Raw genomic sequence first — 18,091 nt, 5'->3', positions numbered from 1 at the left:
GCATAAGTATTTGGCGATAAGAGTCTCATATACTTTCTTCCCTTTGTTGTCTTTCAACCACAATCTTCATAAATAAGCTTCTTAGCTAGAATTACAGGTTTGAGCCACCAGCGTCTGGCAGTATTCTCTTTGTGTGTGTGCCAGTACTGGGACTTGAACTCTGGGTGCTGTCTTCTCTTAAGGCTGGTACTCTACCACTTGAGCCACACTTCTACTTCCAGCTTTTTGCTAGTTAATTGTAGATGAAGAATCTGACAGAATTTCCTGCTTGGGCTGGCTTCAAACTGTGATCCTCAGGCTGGGATGTAGCTCAGTGGCAAAGCACAACATTCTGAGCTTGATCCCATGTATCAAAAAAGAAGAGATCTCAAAAAAACAAATACTGTTCAAAAAACAAAAAAGGAGATCCTCAGATCTTAGCTTCTTTGAGAACCTGAGATTACAGGTTTGAGCCACTGTGCCCCGTTCTGATTATTGCCAAAAAAAATTTGAGAACATGTTGAGGTACAGTGTGACCAAAGAAGTTTATTAGTACAACAAAGTGAAGGAAAAGTAGATGTGGCGTGGTACACGTACACCTGGTTCATCAAGTACTTTAACAGCATGGATATTTATGGTAAGGAGGCTGGGGTTTGGCTCAGATTTATCCTAGGAAAAGTATTCTTTTTGATCTCCTGTCTGGCACATTTAATCACTGTTTGTTTGTTTGTTTATTGGTCCCAGAGGCTGAAATCAAAGCACTGAGCTATTTATTGATTGATTGATTGGTCGTGGGGCTTGAACTCAGGACCTGGGCACTGTCCCTGAGCTCTTCAGCTCAAGGCTACTGCTCTACCACCTGAGTCACAGCGCCACTTCTTTTTTCCTGGTAGTTAATTGGAGATAACAGTCTCATGGACTTTTGTGCCCCGGCTGGCTTTGAGCCATGATCCTCAGATCTCAGACTCCTCAGTAACTAGGATTACAGGTGTGAGCCACTGGCTCCCAGTTTGTCCCTGAGCTTTTGTGCTCATTGTTAGTGCTCTGCCACTAGAGCTACAGCTACATTTCTGACTTTTTGTGGTTAATTGGAGATAAGCGTCTCATAGACTTTCCTACCCAGGCTGGACTTTCAAATTGCAATCCTCATATCTCATCCTCCTGATTAGCTAGGATGACAAGTCATGAGCCACTGGGGCTGGCTTCGAACCATAATCCTCGGTGCTAAGCCTTCTGAGTAGCTGGGATTACAGGCATGAGCACCAGAGACTTTTAAGAATGACCTGCTCATCAAACATTGGTCATAAATGCTTGGGAATCCCTTCAAAAAAAAAAAAAAAGATGGATTTTGCCACATACTCCAAGCTGGGCCCGTCCTTGAGATAAGTCAAACTTTGGAGTCATTTTCCCAAGTATCCCCTGTGCCCCCTGCACGTGTCTTTAAGTAGTCCATACTTAATTCCCAAAGTGCACTAGTTACTTGGGCAAGTGGGGCTTGCCAGAGAGAGACAGAGCTGGTATTGTACTGTGGCTCATGAGGGAGTTTAAAGCTTAAATAGTGTTTATGTGCTTCTAGAAGAGCTATTCATTAATACAGTGTTTGTCTTTGAATTTCTGGCTGCTGTTTCCCATGCCTCATTTTCCCCAATCTCCCCAGCCTTAATTTTATGATATTTTATTTATTTTTCTCTGTGGTCCCCGGGATGGAGCCTAGGACCTCTCAGATGCTGATATTACTATCCCCTAACAGGAATCTTTTTTCTTTTTTGGCATGTGTGTACCAGTACTGGAGCTTGAACTCAGGGCTTTGTGCTCTTGTTTGTTTGTTTTTCATTCAAGGCTGGTGCTGTACCACTTGAACTACACCTCCACTTTCGGCTTTTGGCTGGTTAATTGGATGTAAGAATCTTGGATTTAAATCCCTGACTGTGCTGGCTTTGAACCTTGATCCTCAGATCCCAGCCCTCCTGAGTAAGGGATTATAGGCGTGAACATGAGTGCTGGCTGATAACAATGATTTTTAAACATTTCCAAATATGCATAAAATTCTCTTCAATGTTAATAATAGTCATATGAGATTTGTTTCTTTATGTACAAACAATATAACCTCTTAACTGTAAGATTTTCTCATGTGTCCTGAGGCCCAATTTAAGCAAGCACCAGAACCCTCTGGATCGTAGGAAGCCTGATTATAGTTATGGTAGAATTATAAGCTTCCTACCTCCAGACATGAAAATTAAATAGTGAAAGTGTGCATATACGTTACACCAATGTGGAACAAACCCTGCTATTTCCACAGGAAAAACTAAGCTAAAGTTCACATTACCTAGAAGACATCCTGCACATAGGATCTTGCTCCTTCCTCCTCCTCAGAATGCTAGTGAATCACAAATTCTTTCACTCCCCCCCTCTCTCCTTCTCCCTCCCCTCCCCTCTCCCTCCCCTCCTCCTCCTCTTCCTCCTCCTTCTTCTCCTCCTCCTCCTCCTCCTCCTTCTTCTTTTCTCCCTCCCCTCCTCTCTCTCCCTCCCTCCCTCCCTCCTTCCCTCCCTCTCCCCTTATCTTTTTTGTTGTGCCAGTCCTGGGGCTTGGACTCAGGGCCTAGGTGCTATCTCTGAGGGGTTTTTGTTTGTTTGTTTGCCAGTCACAGGGCTTGAACTCAAGGTCTGGGCTGTATCTCTGAGCCTCTGAGAAAAATTTTGACTTCTTGCTGAAATTCAGAAGATGGGCCTTGTGGTTGTATTCCCAGAGATCTGAGATTCCTCTGTTCAGGAATGCCTTTTATCTTCTTACATCTTTCTTTTTGTGTCCTTTGTCAACCAAGTTTTCTATTTTTTGTGCCAGTCCTGGGGCTTGAACTCAGGTCCTGGGTGCTGTCTCTGAGCTTTTGTGCTCAAGACTAGCTCTCTACCACTGCTATAGCTCCATTTTTGGCCTTTTGGTAGTTACTTAGAGAAAAAAATTTCATGGACTTGACTAGGAGTATATCCCAGTGGTAGAATGCTTGCCCAGCATTCACAAAGCCCTGGGTTTCATTCCTCAGTACTACATACACAGAAAAAGCTGAAAGTGATGCTGTGGCTCAAGTGGTAGAGCTCTAACCTTGAGAAATCCCAAGGACAGTGCTCAGTCCCTGAGTTCAAACCCCAGGACAGGCCAAAAAAAAAGTTTAAAAAACAAAGAATTTTGATCTGAGGATCAAGGTTCAAAGCCAGCCCTGGCACAAAAGGACCTGAGACTCTAATCTCCAGTTAACCTGTAGAAAACGGGAAGTGGGGCTTGGCTCAGTGGTAGGGTGGTAGCCTTGAGCTTGAAGAGCTCAGGGACAGTGCCCAGGCCCAGTTCAAGCCCCATGACCCACAAAAAAACAACAACAACAAAACAAAATTTTAGGGACTTTCTTACCTGGGCTAGATTCCAACTGTGATCATCAGATCTCAGCCTCCCAACTAGCAACCAGCAGGCAAATAATATTTAAAGTGATAGTGATAAAAATGTGCTGTTAAAATTACTAATTATGGGGCCAGGAGTGTGGCCTACTGGTAAAACAAAAAAAACGGCAAAAAAACAAAAATAAAAAAAATTACAGGTTATTTTCATTATATGTTATCTTTTATCTTAATTTTTTTCACTGCAATGTATTTTGATGGGCTAACATGCTTTCTAAAGCTTGTTTATGTAAGTCTACTGTTAAGATTTTAAAAAATTATTTAGTTTTATTTTTTGGTACCAGTTCTAGGGCTTGAACTCAGAGAACTGGACAAGGATGGTGCTGCACCATTTGAGCCATACTTCCAGTATCAGCATTTTGCTGGTTAATTGGACTCCTGGACTTCTCTGTTCCAGCTGGCATTGTACTGTGATCCTCACTTCTCAGCCTTCTGAGATTACAAATGAGTTAGGATTATAAGTGTCATCCATTAGTGCCCGGCATATATGTGTATATACATACATGTATGTACACATATGCATCTATTGTATATCTATATACATCTGTTATATGTGTACACATATGTAATAAAATTCTTTGCAGCCATTATGCTGAAAGAATGTCACTTGCAGGGAAATGAATAGGTACATGTTTTATCTCATACATGAATCTTAAACCCAAAATGCAATCTCCCATGTAAACACACACAGAAGTATATACATACATACGTGTATATATATGTATATATAGGTATGTATATATATGTACAATGTAGTTATTGCAGAATAATATATACAGGAGTAAGAATTCAGAGCAGACCTTTTTAACAATTAACAGACTGTTTAGCAAAATCAATATCCAGAAACTAAAACAAGATTGTAGGGGAATGGGTGAGTGGGAGGGGGTAAACGAATGAAAAAGGAACAGGGAACAAACACAGCCAGTATACTCAGTGAATATTTGTTATAAAGAAAGTTGGGTATGTGGTAGATCTCTCCCCCACTTCACTTTGTGTTGCTATTGGGGCTTTAACTCCGGACCTCATGCTTGACCTTTTCTTCTGGGCTAGTGCTCTACCACATGAGCCACACCTCTACTTCCCAACTTTTTGGGTTAGTTGAAGATAGAGTCTCTTCTACTTTTCTGCCCGCACTGGTTTTGAACTGTGATCCTCATATTTCAGCCTCTGGAGTAACTAGAATTTCAGGTATATCCTGTGCCTGGCTAAGAGGAAAATTTTTAGAACAGGTATTTGTATCTTTTATTGTATTATTGATTGATTGATCGATTGATTTAGTGGCTCATAGGGTTTGAACTTGTCCTGGGCGCTGTCCCTGAGCTCTTCAGCTCAAGATTACCTCCCTACCCTTGAGCCAAGCCCCACTTCCCATTTTCTAGAGCTTAATTGGAGATAAGAGTCTCGGTCCTTTTGTGCCTGGGCTGGCTTTGAACCTTGATCCTCAGATCTCAGCCTTCTGAGTAGCTAGGATTACAGGCATGAGCCACCCTGCCCAGCCAGGTGTATTTTTTATTTTTGTGCTGACCCTGGAGCTTGAACTAGGGCTTGGGTGTTGTACTTGAGCTTTCTTGCTCAAGACAGTGCTCTACTGCTGGAGCCACAGTTACCTTCAGTACCTTTTAAATATTATGATGCAGACTGTTGTTACATTCAGAGAAAAACACTTTGATCTTCCAGATCTCAGGTCTGGATTATCTGTGATTATGGCGGTGAACCATAGATACCTGCTTAACTGTGTAGTTTAAACAAAGTTGCCTTTTGGGTTTCTGTAAGCATCTAGCATCTGTCTAGGGTTTTAGTGGTGATTACTCCCTTAGCTTTTGTTTTTTGTCAGTCCTGGATCTTGAACTCAGGGCCTTTGAGTCACAGTGCCAGTTCTGGCTTTTTTATTTATGTGGTACTGAGGAATTGAACCCAGGGCTTCATGCATGCTAGGCAAGCACTCTGTAACTAAGCTACATTTCCAGACCTCCCATAGCTTTTTTGCTCAAGGCCGTTGCTCTGCCACTTGAACCACAACTCCATTTCTAATTCTTTGCTGCCTGCTTGGAGATAAGAGTTTCTTGGATTTGTCTGCCCAGGCTGGCTTCCAACTGGGATCCTCTCATCTCAGCCTCCTGAGTAGCCAGGGTTACAGGCATGAACCATTAGTGCCTGGCTCCATAGGAATTTTTAGAGATAGTCATTAAAAGAAATGAGAAGCATTACAGGGAGGGGTGACATCAAGTGCCTGATTGGATGAGATGGAAGACATTTGAAGTGGAGCCAACTTGTTTCTCTAGCAGTGCTTGATAAAAATGAAGCACAAGTATGAGGCCATGAGCTCAAGCTCCAGTACTGACTCAAAAAATGTAATTAAACATACAACTGCGATTTTTTTCTCCCTTTGTCCCAAACTCAGCACATGTGTGCACGTGCATGCCTTGGCCCATAATAAGCTCTTAATCAAAGAACAAACTTCTTCCCCCCACCCCCACCCCCATGCATGCTGCTTCTGTAGCCAAGATTAACCCTGGTTGTATGGGGCTTAGTCTGCTGTTTGAGAACTATACAAGATTGGTTATCAGACAGTGGGTTAATGTTTGATTAGCAGTATTTTTATGAACTGATACATTTATTAATGGTACAAAAATAATAATGTTCTCAGGTATTAACATTGCTGGCTCTGACAGTTTTGGTAAGAGCATGGTAACTGTATCTGCTTTCTTATTTTGGAAAAATTTATTTTTCTTTTCTTTTTTTTTTTTTTTTTTTTTTTTACGTCATGGGGCTTGGACTTGGCCTGGGCACTGTCCCTGAGCTCCCAACCCTTGAGCCAACCCCCACTTCCTGTTTTCTAGAGATAATTGGAGCTAAGAGTCTCAGATCCTTTTGTGCCTGGGCTGGCTTTGAATCTTTATCCTCAGATCTCAGCCTCCTGAGTAGCTAGGATTAAAGGTGTGAGCCACTGCACCTGGTGGAAAAATTTATTTCTACTTTGTGATACATTAATTTTAAGGTGTGTTTGTAAATTCAGATTATTTTCATACTTTTCCTTTTTTGTTGTTTTTTGCTTTTTGGTGCTAATATTGGGACTTGAATCAGAGCCATGTGCTTTCACTGAACTTTTTTTTTTTTTTTTGGTTGGCAGTGGTGCTTCAACTATAAGCTCAGGCGCTGTCCCTGAGCTCTTCAATTCAAGGCTAGCGTTCTACCACTTGAGCCACTTCCAGTTTTCTGGTGATTAATTGGAGATTAATTTGGAGATTAATCACAGACTTGTGCCTGGGCTGGCTTTGTATCACAATCCTCAGATCTCAACCTCCTTAGTAGCTAGGATTACAAGTGTGACCCACCTGCATCCGGCTATAACTGGGTCTTTTTTGCTTAAGGCTCACACTCTACCGCTTAAGCCATGTTCCACTTATGTCTTTTTGCTGGTTAATTGCAGGTAAGAGTCCGATTCTCCTGCTTAGTCTGGCTCTAAACTGCCATTCTCAGATCTGTCTCCTTAGTAGCTAGAATTACAGGCATGAGTCATCAGTACCCAGAGACATATTTTTTTAAAAAAAATTTTTATTACTTTAAAAAGATACTTTATAAGTACTGTTATCCATTGGCGTCTGAGAGGGATTGATGGCAGAAAATACCACCCCTCCTTGGGTACTGTCCCTGAGTAGAGTGCTCAAGACTAGCACTCTACTATACGAGCCATAGCTCCACTTCTAGCCTTTTCTGTTTATGTGTTACTAAGGAATTGAACCCAGGGCTTCATGTACGCTAGGGAAACTTTGTTGTTGGTTGTGGGACCTGAACTCTGGGCTTGAGTACTGTCCCTGAGCTCTTCATCTCAAGGCTGCCATCCTACCCCTTGAGCTATTGCACCACTTCTGACCTTCTAGTGGTTAATGGAGATAAGAGTCTCAAGGACTTTAGTGCCCAGGCTGGCTTTGAACCTCAATCCTCAGATCTCAGCCTCCTGAGTAGCTAGGGTTACAGGCATGAGCCACCGTGTCTGGCTACATATTCTTTAAACTATATTTAGATTACTTATCATGCTTACTACCATGGTAGTAAATTTAGTACAGACATAACTGTTGTAGTCCTGAGTAGTATTTTTTCATGTGACAGCCTAAAAGTTGCTTTTTCTAGGCCCTGTGGATACCCTTTCATTTGAGCTATTCTCTACTATAGTCTTTTTAGGATAATCTTGTTTCCTGTGTGGATGGCAAATTACCTCTCAGATAATGCTTTTTCCTTTTTTCTTTTGTGCCTGTCCTGGGGCTTTAACTCAAGCCTGAGCTCTGTCCCTTACCTTTATTTATTTTTTCTCATTTTGTTCAAGACTAGCACTCTACCACTTGAGCCAGAGCTCCACTTCTGGTACTTAAGACATTTTTGTGATTAATTGGAGATCAGAATCTCTTGGGCTATCTTTCCCCAGTTAGCTTTGAACCTGAATCTTCAGATCTCAGCCTCTGAGCCACTGGCCCCTTGCCACCATCTTATAAGGAAAACAGCCAAAAACTCAAGAAATTGCCTTGTTCATGTTCTGCACCAGGAGAAAAGTGACAACGGTTCTCCACAACTACTTCACGGACAAAGGCTGAGTTAATAATGGTCAACCAGGCTGCACCTCTGACCCAGGACTGTTAACTTGGTGCGCATTTTCTGGCCACCTGCCCCAATTCTTCTCTATGTAAGCTGAAACCAGTATCTGTCCCCAGAAGATGAGATTGAGTAGAGTGCAGTTCCAGCCCAGCCTAGACTGAAAAAAGAAAAGTTAATGAGACCATCTCAACAGAAAACCAGGATATGGCAAAATATTCCAGTCATCCCAGCAATAGAGAGAGCCAAAATAAAGGGGTCTTGTTCTGAGCTGGCCCTGGCGAAAAAGAGACCATATCTCAACCATTACAGTAAACAGTGACTGAAATAATACAATGCCACCTGGCAAGAATGAAGCCCAGGGGCCAGGAGTTTGGTCTAGTGGTAGAGTGCTTGCCTAGCATGCACAAAGACCCAGGTTCGATTCCTTGGTACCACATATGTAGAAAAAAGCCAGAAGTGGTGCTGAGGCTCAAGTGGTAGTGCTCTGGCCTTGAGAAAGTCCAAGGACAGTGCTCAGGTCCTGAACTCAAGCCTAGGACTGGCGCAAAAAAAGGAAGAAAGTTGGGCCGGGAGTTTGGCCTAGTGGTAGAGTGCTTGCCTAGGATGCACGAAGACCCGGGTTCGATTCCTTGGTACCACATACATAGAATAAAAAAGCCAGAAATGATGCTGAGGCTCAAGTGGTAGAGCTCTAACCTTGAGAAAGTCCAAGGAGACAGTGCTCAGGCCCTGAGCTCAAGCCCATGCCTGGCAAAAAAAAAAAAAAGGAAGAGAGAAAGAGAGAGAAGGAAGGAAGTAGGGAAAGAAGGAAGCAAGCCCTGGACCACCAACAAATAAATGAAAACATCTCAAATTTGTACTTGATACACACACTCATTTTTTCCTCCTATTCCACTTCCCCTTCCCCTTCCTCTTCTTCCTTTCTTGCTTTCTTTTTTTCAGTGCCACCCAAGCTAAACTATTTTTCATCCTTGTACTAATGGGTATTCTGATATTGCCAATATCTTACTATTTAAGAATTCTTGGATGAATACACTGGAGTGTTTTTTTGCTTTAAAAAAACCCAATTACTTTGCTTTTGTAAATGGTAACATGAAAGTATTTCCTGAACAGTTGCCTGCTAAGGATTATAGGCATGAACTACCAGTGCTTGGTTCTAGCCAATAGTTATTATATCAGTTTTAATGCAGTTAGTAAATTTTGCAGTGCAGTCCATGTTTTTTCACATTGAGTTTTAAGAGTGGTGAAGTTTGTACAAGTCCATAATGTTTTCATGCAGGGCTTTTAAAATTTGATTTGTTTATTTTACAGTAGTAATGGTTGCACCCCAGGACGGCTGGAGTGCTGGACAAGCACTTCGCAACTGAGCCGCACTGCCAGCTTTAAAGTGTGGAAAGCATTTCAGGTATTTGTCATAAACATTGTCAGCCAGGTGCCTTGACTCATGCATGTAATCTGGGATACTCAGAAGGCTGAGATCTGAGGATCGCAATTTGAAGCCAGCCCAAGCAGGAGAGTCCATGAGACTCTTGTCTCCAATCAATCACAAAACACTGAAGTAGAGCTGTGGCTTAAGTGGTTGGTAGAGCAATCTTGAGCACAAAAGCTGAGGGACAGCATTCAGGCCCTGAGTTCAAGCCCCAGGACTGGCACACATACAAAAAAGTTGCCTAAAATCTGAGCCATGTTCATTCTTATCTTCCATATTGTGTCATTTATAGCACACAGATGCTTACTTTTACCTAAAACTTTATGACAGACTTTAATTATGTCAATCATTTCAGTCTAAACTTTCAGAGAGTAACATTATTTATTTATTTGTTTATGCTGGTCTTGGGACTTAAACTCAGGGCTGAGTTCTCACCCCCCTCTCTCCCTCTCATACATCCCTCTTTTTCCCTCCATCTCTCTCTTCCTCTGTCCCCCTCTTTCTCTCCCCCTCCTTCCCTACCTCCCTCTCTTTCTGTCTCCCCTTCCCTCCAGCCTCCCTCTCTCCCTCTCTTTCTCCCTCCTTCCTTCTTTCCTGTTCTGGAGTGCAAACTCAGGGCCTGGGTTCTGTCCCTGAGCCTCTCTGCTCAAGACCAGTCAGTGCTTTACCATTTGAGCCAAAGCACCACTTCCAGCTTTTTCTGTTTATGTGGTACTGAGGTATTGAACCCAGGGCTTCATGCATGCTAGGCAAGCACTCTACCACTAAACCACATTCCTAGCCACTGCTGGCTTTTGCTGAGTAGTTTATTGGAGATAAGAGTCTCATGGACCTTTTTGCCCAGGATGGCTTCCAACCACCATTCTCAGATCTCAGCCTCTGGAACAGATAGGATAACAGGTGTAAACCACCAATGCCTGGCTGAATAATACTATGTAAATTCTTGCCTGGTTGCCAGGCACTGGATCACAGTTTAACACCAGCCCAGGCGCGAAAGTCCATGAGATTCTTGTCTCCAGTTAACACCAGAAAACCAGAAGTGGTGCTGTGTCTCAAGTGGTAGAGTGCTAGCCTTGAGCTGAAGATCTCAGAGACAGTGCCCAGGCCCAGAGTTCAAGCCCCACAACCAACAAAACAAACAAAATTTTTCCTGGCCTCAGTGGTGGCTCACTCCTGTAATTAATTCTAACTAAACTCGAGGGTGAAATCTAGATTTGAGGTTCTAAGCCATTCCTGGGACTCAATCCTGAGAGACTCTTATCTACAGTTAATCAGCATAAAGCCAGAAGTGGAGCTGTGGCTCCAGTGGTAGAGTGCCCGCCTTGAATTATAAAGCTCTGGGACCCCAGGGGAACCAGACTGGAATAGGTTCGTTGGATGTAGAGGTGTAGTTTAAGTAGTGGGGGGCCAGCCTTGAGGGAAATGGGTTTGTTAAGGAAGTCATTCATTCAACTGGGATTTACAATGTCGTCCTTGGCACTATGGTACCATACACTACCCCCCCCCCCCCGAAAAAAAAAAAAACAACCCAAAAAACAAAAATACCTAAACCCCAACCAGGGTGAGAGGATGAAGAATGACTCAGTTTATCCAGCCTCAAGTTTGCAAATATGCTAATATAAACTATAATTTCTGTAGTCTTTTAACCACAACTTATTTATAAATGGCATTCAACTCGACCTTCAGTTTCATTGCTAGCTCTAACTGTTGGCTCTTTCTTCTCCATCTTACAAAGAAATACATTTTTGTTTTATTTTTGTGCTGGTACTGGACCTTATGCTCTCACTGGGCTTTTCCTTTCTTTTTTCTCTTTCTATTTTTTGCCAGTCCTGGGCTTGACCTCAGGGCCTGAGCACTGTCCTTGGGCTTTCCTCAAGGTTAGCGCTCTACCACGTAAGCCACAGCACCACTTTTGGCATTTTCTATGTAAGTGGTACCGAGCGATCGAACCCCAGTCTTCATGCATACTAGTTAAGCACATTACCACTAGGCCCTGCCCCCAGTCCCTGGGCTTTTCCTTTCAAGACTAGCACTAGAGCCATACTGCCACTCCTCTCTTATTGCTGGTTAATTGGAAGTAAGTGTCTCTCAGATTTGTCTGCCTGGGCTGGCTTTGATCCTAAGATCTTAGCCTCCTGAGTAGCTATGGTTACAGGCATGAGCTACCAATGCCCAGCATTTTCTTGTGATATTTAATGTGTTACTTTAGGGTATAATGGATATATGTTAGAATATGAAAGCATTTAGAAACTACGCAGAAATGATGTGTTTTCTTCATCTTACAAGGACTTGGAGAAGTTACTTATTTAATGAGTGGAAGGATTTTCTTGGAATTTGACAGGAGGATGTTTATTTTAGTAAGGGGACACAAATACAGACTTTTTTTCATCTGTAATTTCTATATAGAAGTGGCTTATAAGTTAAAAAAAAAGGCATTTGTAATTTCTTTTAGGAATGTTGTTTGCCTGGGGTGTGTGTGTGTGTGTGTGTGTGTGTGTGTGTGTGTGTGTGTGTGTGTGTGTGTGTGTGTGTGTTAATGGCTTACGTTTCAATTTAATAATGTGCTCTTCGTTTCTTAAACTAAGCTTGTCAGGAGCTTTTTAAAATGTGGCCAATGCTGGCTAGCGAGTATTTATAGCTCACGTCTGTTTCTGAGGAAGTGACTAAAAGACTTTTGCATTTGATCGAAACTAACAAAGAACACCTTTGACTTCCTGAAATAAGGCCTATGATGAAAACTAAAAAAAATCCCCAAAAAACAAACCAACCCAACCCTAGTTTTTATGTATTCAAGTACTGGTTGGGCCAAATAATCGTAGCTCTGTTCTTAGGGAGAGGACTCCAGTGTACTTAAGTGAGCATGAATTCCTCTGGGGCAAGTCCAAGCAGAACCCTTACTTTCCTGTCATCTTTCTTTTTCTTAATTTTGCCTTTTTTGTTGTTTTGAATTGAGTTTTATAGAACACCCAAATTGGCATGTATTTCCCCCCCTGTCTTTAAAATACTGTCATTTCTATCTACAGGGTCCTGGTGTTTATCCAGAGAAGCGGTGGATGGAGACTGGAGCAGGGTCTGGGGAAGTAACTGATCTATAAACTTATAAAAATGCCATGTGTCTTGTTCCCTGCTAGAAGCTCCTGCGTGTTCCCCATCAGGCGCAGTCCACCTTTTGTGGCTGTAACAAAATACTTGAGTGTGGGTAAATTGTAAGAAAAAGACGTTGGAGGTCCAACAGCATGGTGCCAGCCTTGATTCCTAGTGATCGCCTGGTGACACAGGGCGTGTGGGCTCCCAGTCTGTGGATTCCATCAGTTTTAGGCTTGGACATATTCAGAGAGAAATTAAACTTGACTTGAACATGTGCAGACTCTTTTCCTTGTCATTGTTCCCTACGTGATGCAATGTGACTGCTGTTTACACAACATTTATGTTTTGTTAGGCATGGTAGGTAATCTAGAGATAGGGAGCAGCATGAGGGTTAGAAGTAACTACTATGCTGTTTTCTCTAAGAACGTGAACATGGGGCCGGGAGTTTAGCCTAGTGGTAGAGTGCTTGCCTAGCATGCACGAAGACCCGGGTTCAATTCATTGGTACCACATACACAGAAAAATCTGGAAGTGGTGCTGTGGCTCAAGAGGTAGAGCTCTAGCCTTGAGGAAGCCCAAGGACAGTGCTCAGGCCAGTCTCAGGACTGGCAAACAAACAAACACCCCCAAACCTGAACATATTCTAAACCAATTCCTTCATAGATACTGAGGGGAAAAGGCCATAGTTAATTTATTTACTTAAACATTCAGACAGCAATTATGTGCTGGGTACTTCATTTATAAAAATTAGTAAGGATGAGCTGGGTACCTGTACCTTTTTTTTCTAGTCAGTCGTGGGGCTTGAACTCGGCCTGGAAGCTGTCCCTGAGCTCTTCATCTCAAGGCTAGTGCCCTACCCCTTGAGCCATAGCACCACTTGCAGTTCTCTGGTGGTTAATTGGAGATTCAAAGGTTGACCTTGAACTGTGATCCTTGGATCTTAGCCTCCTGAGTAGCTAGGTTTACAGGTGTGAACCACAGCGCCTGGCATCATACTTTTAATCCCAGCTACTCAGGAAGCTGAAATCTGAAGATGGTGATTCAGAACTAACCTGGGCAGACTCCATGGGACTCTTCAGGTAATCAGCAAAAAGTTGGAGGTATGGCTCAAGTGGTGGAGCAAAAAGCCACGTGAAAGTGCAAGGTCTTGAATTCAAGTCCCAGTACTGGCACACACATACACAAAAACTTAATGGGGAGGTTTTAGTAGAAAATCAGTCTTCAAGGGATGTATTGTCCAGTAGCAGAGAGGGAAGGGGACAGGAGAAGAAGGATAATAGATAGTATAGAGTCCTTGATACACATATGCTTATTCTTAGTTTGATACAGTTTGCTTCTTCAGTAACTTGCCATCTACCGTGTGTGCGTGTGTGTGTGTCTGTGTCTGTGTCTGTGTGTGTATGTGAATTTGAAATTAGTTATTTTCTTTTCTTTTGTCCCTTTCTCTCTCTTTCTCTTCTTTCTAACTCTTTATGCTGTTCTTTTTCTCAAGACTGAAGTTCTACCACTTGAGCGACACTTCTTTTTTTTTTTTTTTTTTTTGCCAGTCCTGGGCTTGAGCTCAGGGCCTGAGCACTGTCCTTGGACTTTCTCAAGGCTAGAGCTCTACCACTTGAGCCTCAGCACCACTTCTGGCTTTTTTCTATGTATGTGGTACCAAGGAATCGAACCCGGGTCTTCATGCATGCTAGGCAAGCACTTTAACCACTAGGCCAAACTCCCGGCCCCTTGAGCGACACTTCTATTTCCAGCCTTTTTCTGGCTAATTGGAGATAAAAGTCTCACAGGGTTTGTTGCCTAGGCTGGCTTCACATCTCAGCCTTCTAAGTAGCTAGAATTATACTAACTCCTTTCTGAATTTGGTTTCAATTTGTCATTTTTCTCTGTCTTTTCAGTGTTGAAGAACTTTCATGGATCAGTTTGCTATGGATGTATAAGATCTGAGAAGTTGAACACTATTCAGTGTTGAGCTTGCTTTTTTAAAAACGTAAGTAGCATTCCCCTCACCATCGTTCATTTCTGCCATCTTTCAACCTGTACTTACCTAACTACTGATTATGATGATGACAAGTGATGACCCAGCTCCCTCTTTCAAAGCTGGAAATTCTAAAAACGTCATACTAGCACAGGTTGCCTCTGAGCGTTTGGACGTGTTGTGGCAGCCAGCGAACAAGTCTTTATTTGGCACTGAAAAGGCAAACACGGGCCTGGTAGTATATCAAAGCCATCACCCTCTTTCTTCTGATGTTCATTGCTTTTAACTTCTGACGCCATTACAGCCAAACCCAAATCAGGAAGAGCTTGCTGACCTTCCAATGACCCAACTGTCTAATGTGGGCACACACGCCCATCCACTGCCATTCCTTTTTTTTTTGGAGGGGGGCGGGTCATGAGTCTTGAAATTGTCCTGGATGCTATAGCTCTTCAACTCAAGGCTACCGCCCTACCCTGGAGCCAGGCCCCACTTCCCATTTTCTAGAGGTTAATTGAAGATAAGAGTCTCAGGTCCTTTTGTGTCTGGGCTAGCTTTGAATTACAGGCGTGAGCCACCGCACCCAGCCCCACTGCCAGGCTTATCCCCATTTCTCTTGCTCAGTATTTTGTTGTTGTCTTGGTCATCGGGCTTGATCTCCTAAGCCTAGGCACTGACCTTGAGCTCTTTAGCTCAAGGCTAGGGCTCTGCCACTTTGAGCCACAGCTCCACTTTTGGTTTTCTGGTGGTTGAGACAAGAGTCTCACATACTTTCCTGCCTGGGCTGGTTTTGAACCACAATTCCCAGATCTCAGCCTCCTGAGTAGCTAGGATTATAAGTGTGAGCTACTGGCACACAGCTCATTTTCTTTTGTGTGTGTGCCTTTACTGGGACCTACTCTTAGGTCCTCGTGTTATTGCTTAACTTTTTCACTCAAGACTGGCATTCTACCACTTGAACCACAGTTGTACTTTTGGATTTTTGCTGATTAACCAGAAATAAGATTCTTTAGGACTTTCCTGACCTGACCTAGCTGGCATTGTACTATGGTCTTTAGATTTCGGTTTCCTGAATAGCTAGGACTTATACATGAGCCATAAGCACTTGATGCTCAGTCATTTCTGTTTATTGATCTCAACAGATAATAAGCATTTGATGAATTTGATTCAGTGCTTGATCCTCAAATACTTCTATTTGTGTAAATAATGATCATTCTCCAGACACTGTTGAACACCTTATCTTCAAAGTAACTTTGTAAACAAGGAGTGATAGTTAGTGGATTTGTGTGTGTGTGTGTGTGTGTGTGTGTGTGTGTGTGATTGTTGGGGGCCTAGTAACGCCATGTCTAATAACTTTCTGCTGAGGCTTGTAGTAGGGATAAAACACGTGGACCTCTTTGTCCTGTGCATCTTGTATACTGATAGGCTCCCTCACCCAAAAGAAGGAGGAGGGATTTAGGGAATAAAGAGAGAGGGAGATCTTCCTGCCTTGATGAAGCTGTATGGCGTCTCTGTTCGTGCTCCGGGGTAAGAAGGCTGGGTGCGGGAGGACAGTGGCCCCTTCCTCTCGAGGCTTGGCCTGGTCGGGGTGTGTTTTTCCCCATCCCCCTACTAGTAGAGAGGGACCGGGAACGAAGGACCCTGACATGTAATGGTACTGGGGTGTGAACTTAAAACTTCTAGTCTCCATTGGCTTTTTGCTGCTCAATGCCAGTACTCTGTCACTTGAGCCACACTTCTACTACCTGCTTTTTTTGTTGCTAACTAGAGATTAAGAGTCTCATGGACTTTCCTACCTGTGCTGGCTTTGAATTGTGAGCCTCATATCTCAGATCCTTGAGTAGCTAGGATTACAGGCATCAGTGACACTAGTACTTGGCACTCTTTCAATTTCTTAGGAAACTGATAGTCATGATCTTTAATTTTTTTTCCTCTGTAAGCGATATACACTAGAGTATAAGTGTGTGTGTGTGTATATATATATATATATATAGTTAGCAAATAATTAAGTGTGTTTGTATGTATGTGTACTCAGGCATTCCAATGTTGACTTTAACTGGGCTAGATGTGTCTTTCCTCACAAGTCACTATGTAGTTATACATTTAAATAGGAAATCTTTATATATTATCTATGATGGCTTATAGGCAAGCGGTCTGAAACTTTTTAGGAAAGAAGAAAGAGGCTCTAAGAGATTTAGAAATACTTATTCGATCTGTGCTTTTTTATTATAATTTATTTTATTATTAACAGTTTCATTTCTTTTCCTCCATGTGCTTAAAGATAAAAAGAAATCTACATATACTTACTAAAATACAAAGATAGCCCAGTACTACTGTCTAAGCTTAGGGTTTTTAAAATCATAAGTCCTCTCATGCTTTAAAAATACAAAATAGGGAGCATGGCCTAGCTGTAGAATGCTTGCCTGGTATGCATGAAGCCCTAGGCTCTATTCCCCAGCATCACATACACAGAAAAAGGTGCAAGTGGGTCTGTGGCTCAAGTGGAAGCCTTGAGAAAGCCCAAGGACAGTGCCCAGGCCCTGAGTTTAAGCCCCAGGATGGGCAAAAATAAATAAATAAATTTCCATATTCATGTTGAGTTTTTACAGAGCTAAGAGTCTTATTTTCATGTATACTGAAGATGATCATTAAATACTTACTTGAAACAGTAACACTTGGAGGCTTTTAGTCTTATTTATCTTTCTCAGAAAGGAGTTATTCAAGTATATCTCACTTTTTAAGAGTATTGCATTTAATATATACCCTCACTCAGCAATAAATGAACGCTTGGCATTCTAAATTCTATTATGTTGTTTAGTGTAGATAGATCAACTGTTATGATACTTCACGTTCAAATTTAAAAAAAAATTATTGTTATTGTAAAGGTGCTACACAGAGGGGTTATAGTTACATAGATCAGATAATGAGTATATTTCAGCTTCCCTATGGCACAGCAATCTAACTCTTGAGTATTTATCCAGTACACCATAAAGAAGGCCACACTAAAGCTACCAGCATAACGGTGTTTATTACAACATTGCTTACCATAGCCAAGATATGGAATTAACCTAGATGCCCCTCAGTGGACAAATGGATCAATAGAATATGGTATATGTGCACAATAGAATTCTACTCCATCAGAAAGAATGACATTGTACTCTTCATAAGGAAATAGAAAGACTTGGAAACATTTATATTAATGAAGTAATCCAGCCCCAAAGAAACATAGGTTGCTTGGTTTCCCTCATTTATGGTAATTAGATTGTGCCTCTAAGTCTACACATAAACACCCTGAGCCGGATGCTGGTAGCTAATGTCTGTTGTCCTCAATACTCAGGAAGCTGAGATTGAGGATCATGGTTCAAAGCCAGGAAACTGGAAGTGGTGCTGTGGCTCAGAGTAGTAGAGAAACAGCATTGAGCTGAAGAGCTTAGGGATAGAATCCAGGCCCAGAGTTCAAGCCCCACAAAAACAAAACAAAACTTGAACATTAAGAGACAAAAAGTACACTTGGATATGATAAATTATACACAATTCTAGACATTCACACAGTGAGACCCAAGGAGGATATTCTTAGGAGAGGGTCA

The 18,091-nt window shown here is 42.2% G+C and overlaps 1 protein-coding gene across 10 annotated transcripts in view; it reads left to right on the top strand.

Moving 5' to 3' along the window:
• Positions 1–18,091, top strand: part of Ppfibp1 (PPFIB scaffold protein 1) — a 122,736-nt gene that overhangs the window by 22,817 nt on the left and 81,828 nt on the right. For 9 of the 10 annotated variants that reach the window (XM_090319213.1, XM_090319205.1, XM_090319197.1 and 6 more), the window contains exon 2: positions 14,428–14,519. The gene's annotated coding sequence lies outside the window, so the exon portion shown is untranslated. Of the gene's footprint in view, positions 1–9,327; positions 9,422–14,427; positions 14,520–18,091 lie in introns of all 10 variants that reach the window. The other variant, XM_090319173.1, reaches the window with a different exon arrangement.

Source organism: Megascapheus bottae, chromosome 2 (assembly GCF_031878675.1).
Source record: "Megascapheus bottae isolate mThoBot1 chromosome 2, mThoBot2.hap1, whole genome shotgun sequence".
In the NCBI taxonomy this organism is placed as follows: domain Eukaryota; kingdom Metazoa; phylum Chordata; class Mammalia; order Rodentia; family Geomyidae; genus Megascapheus; species Megascapheus bottae.
The sequence above is the reverse complement of the archived record's forward strand: the minus strand, read 5'-3'. Positions and strand labels throughout refer to the sequence as shown.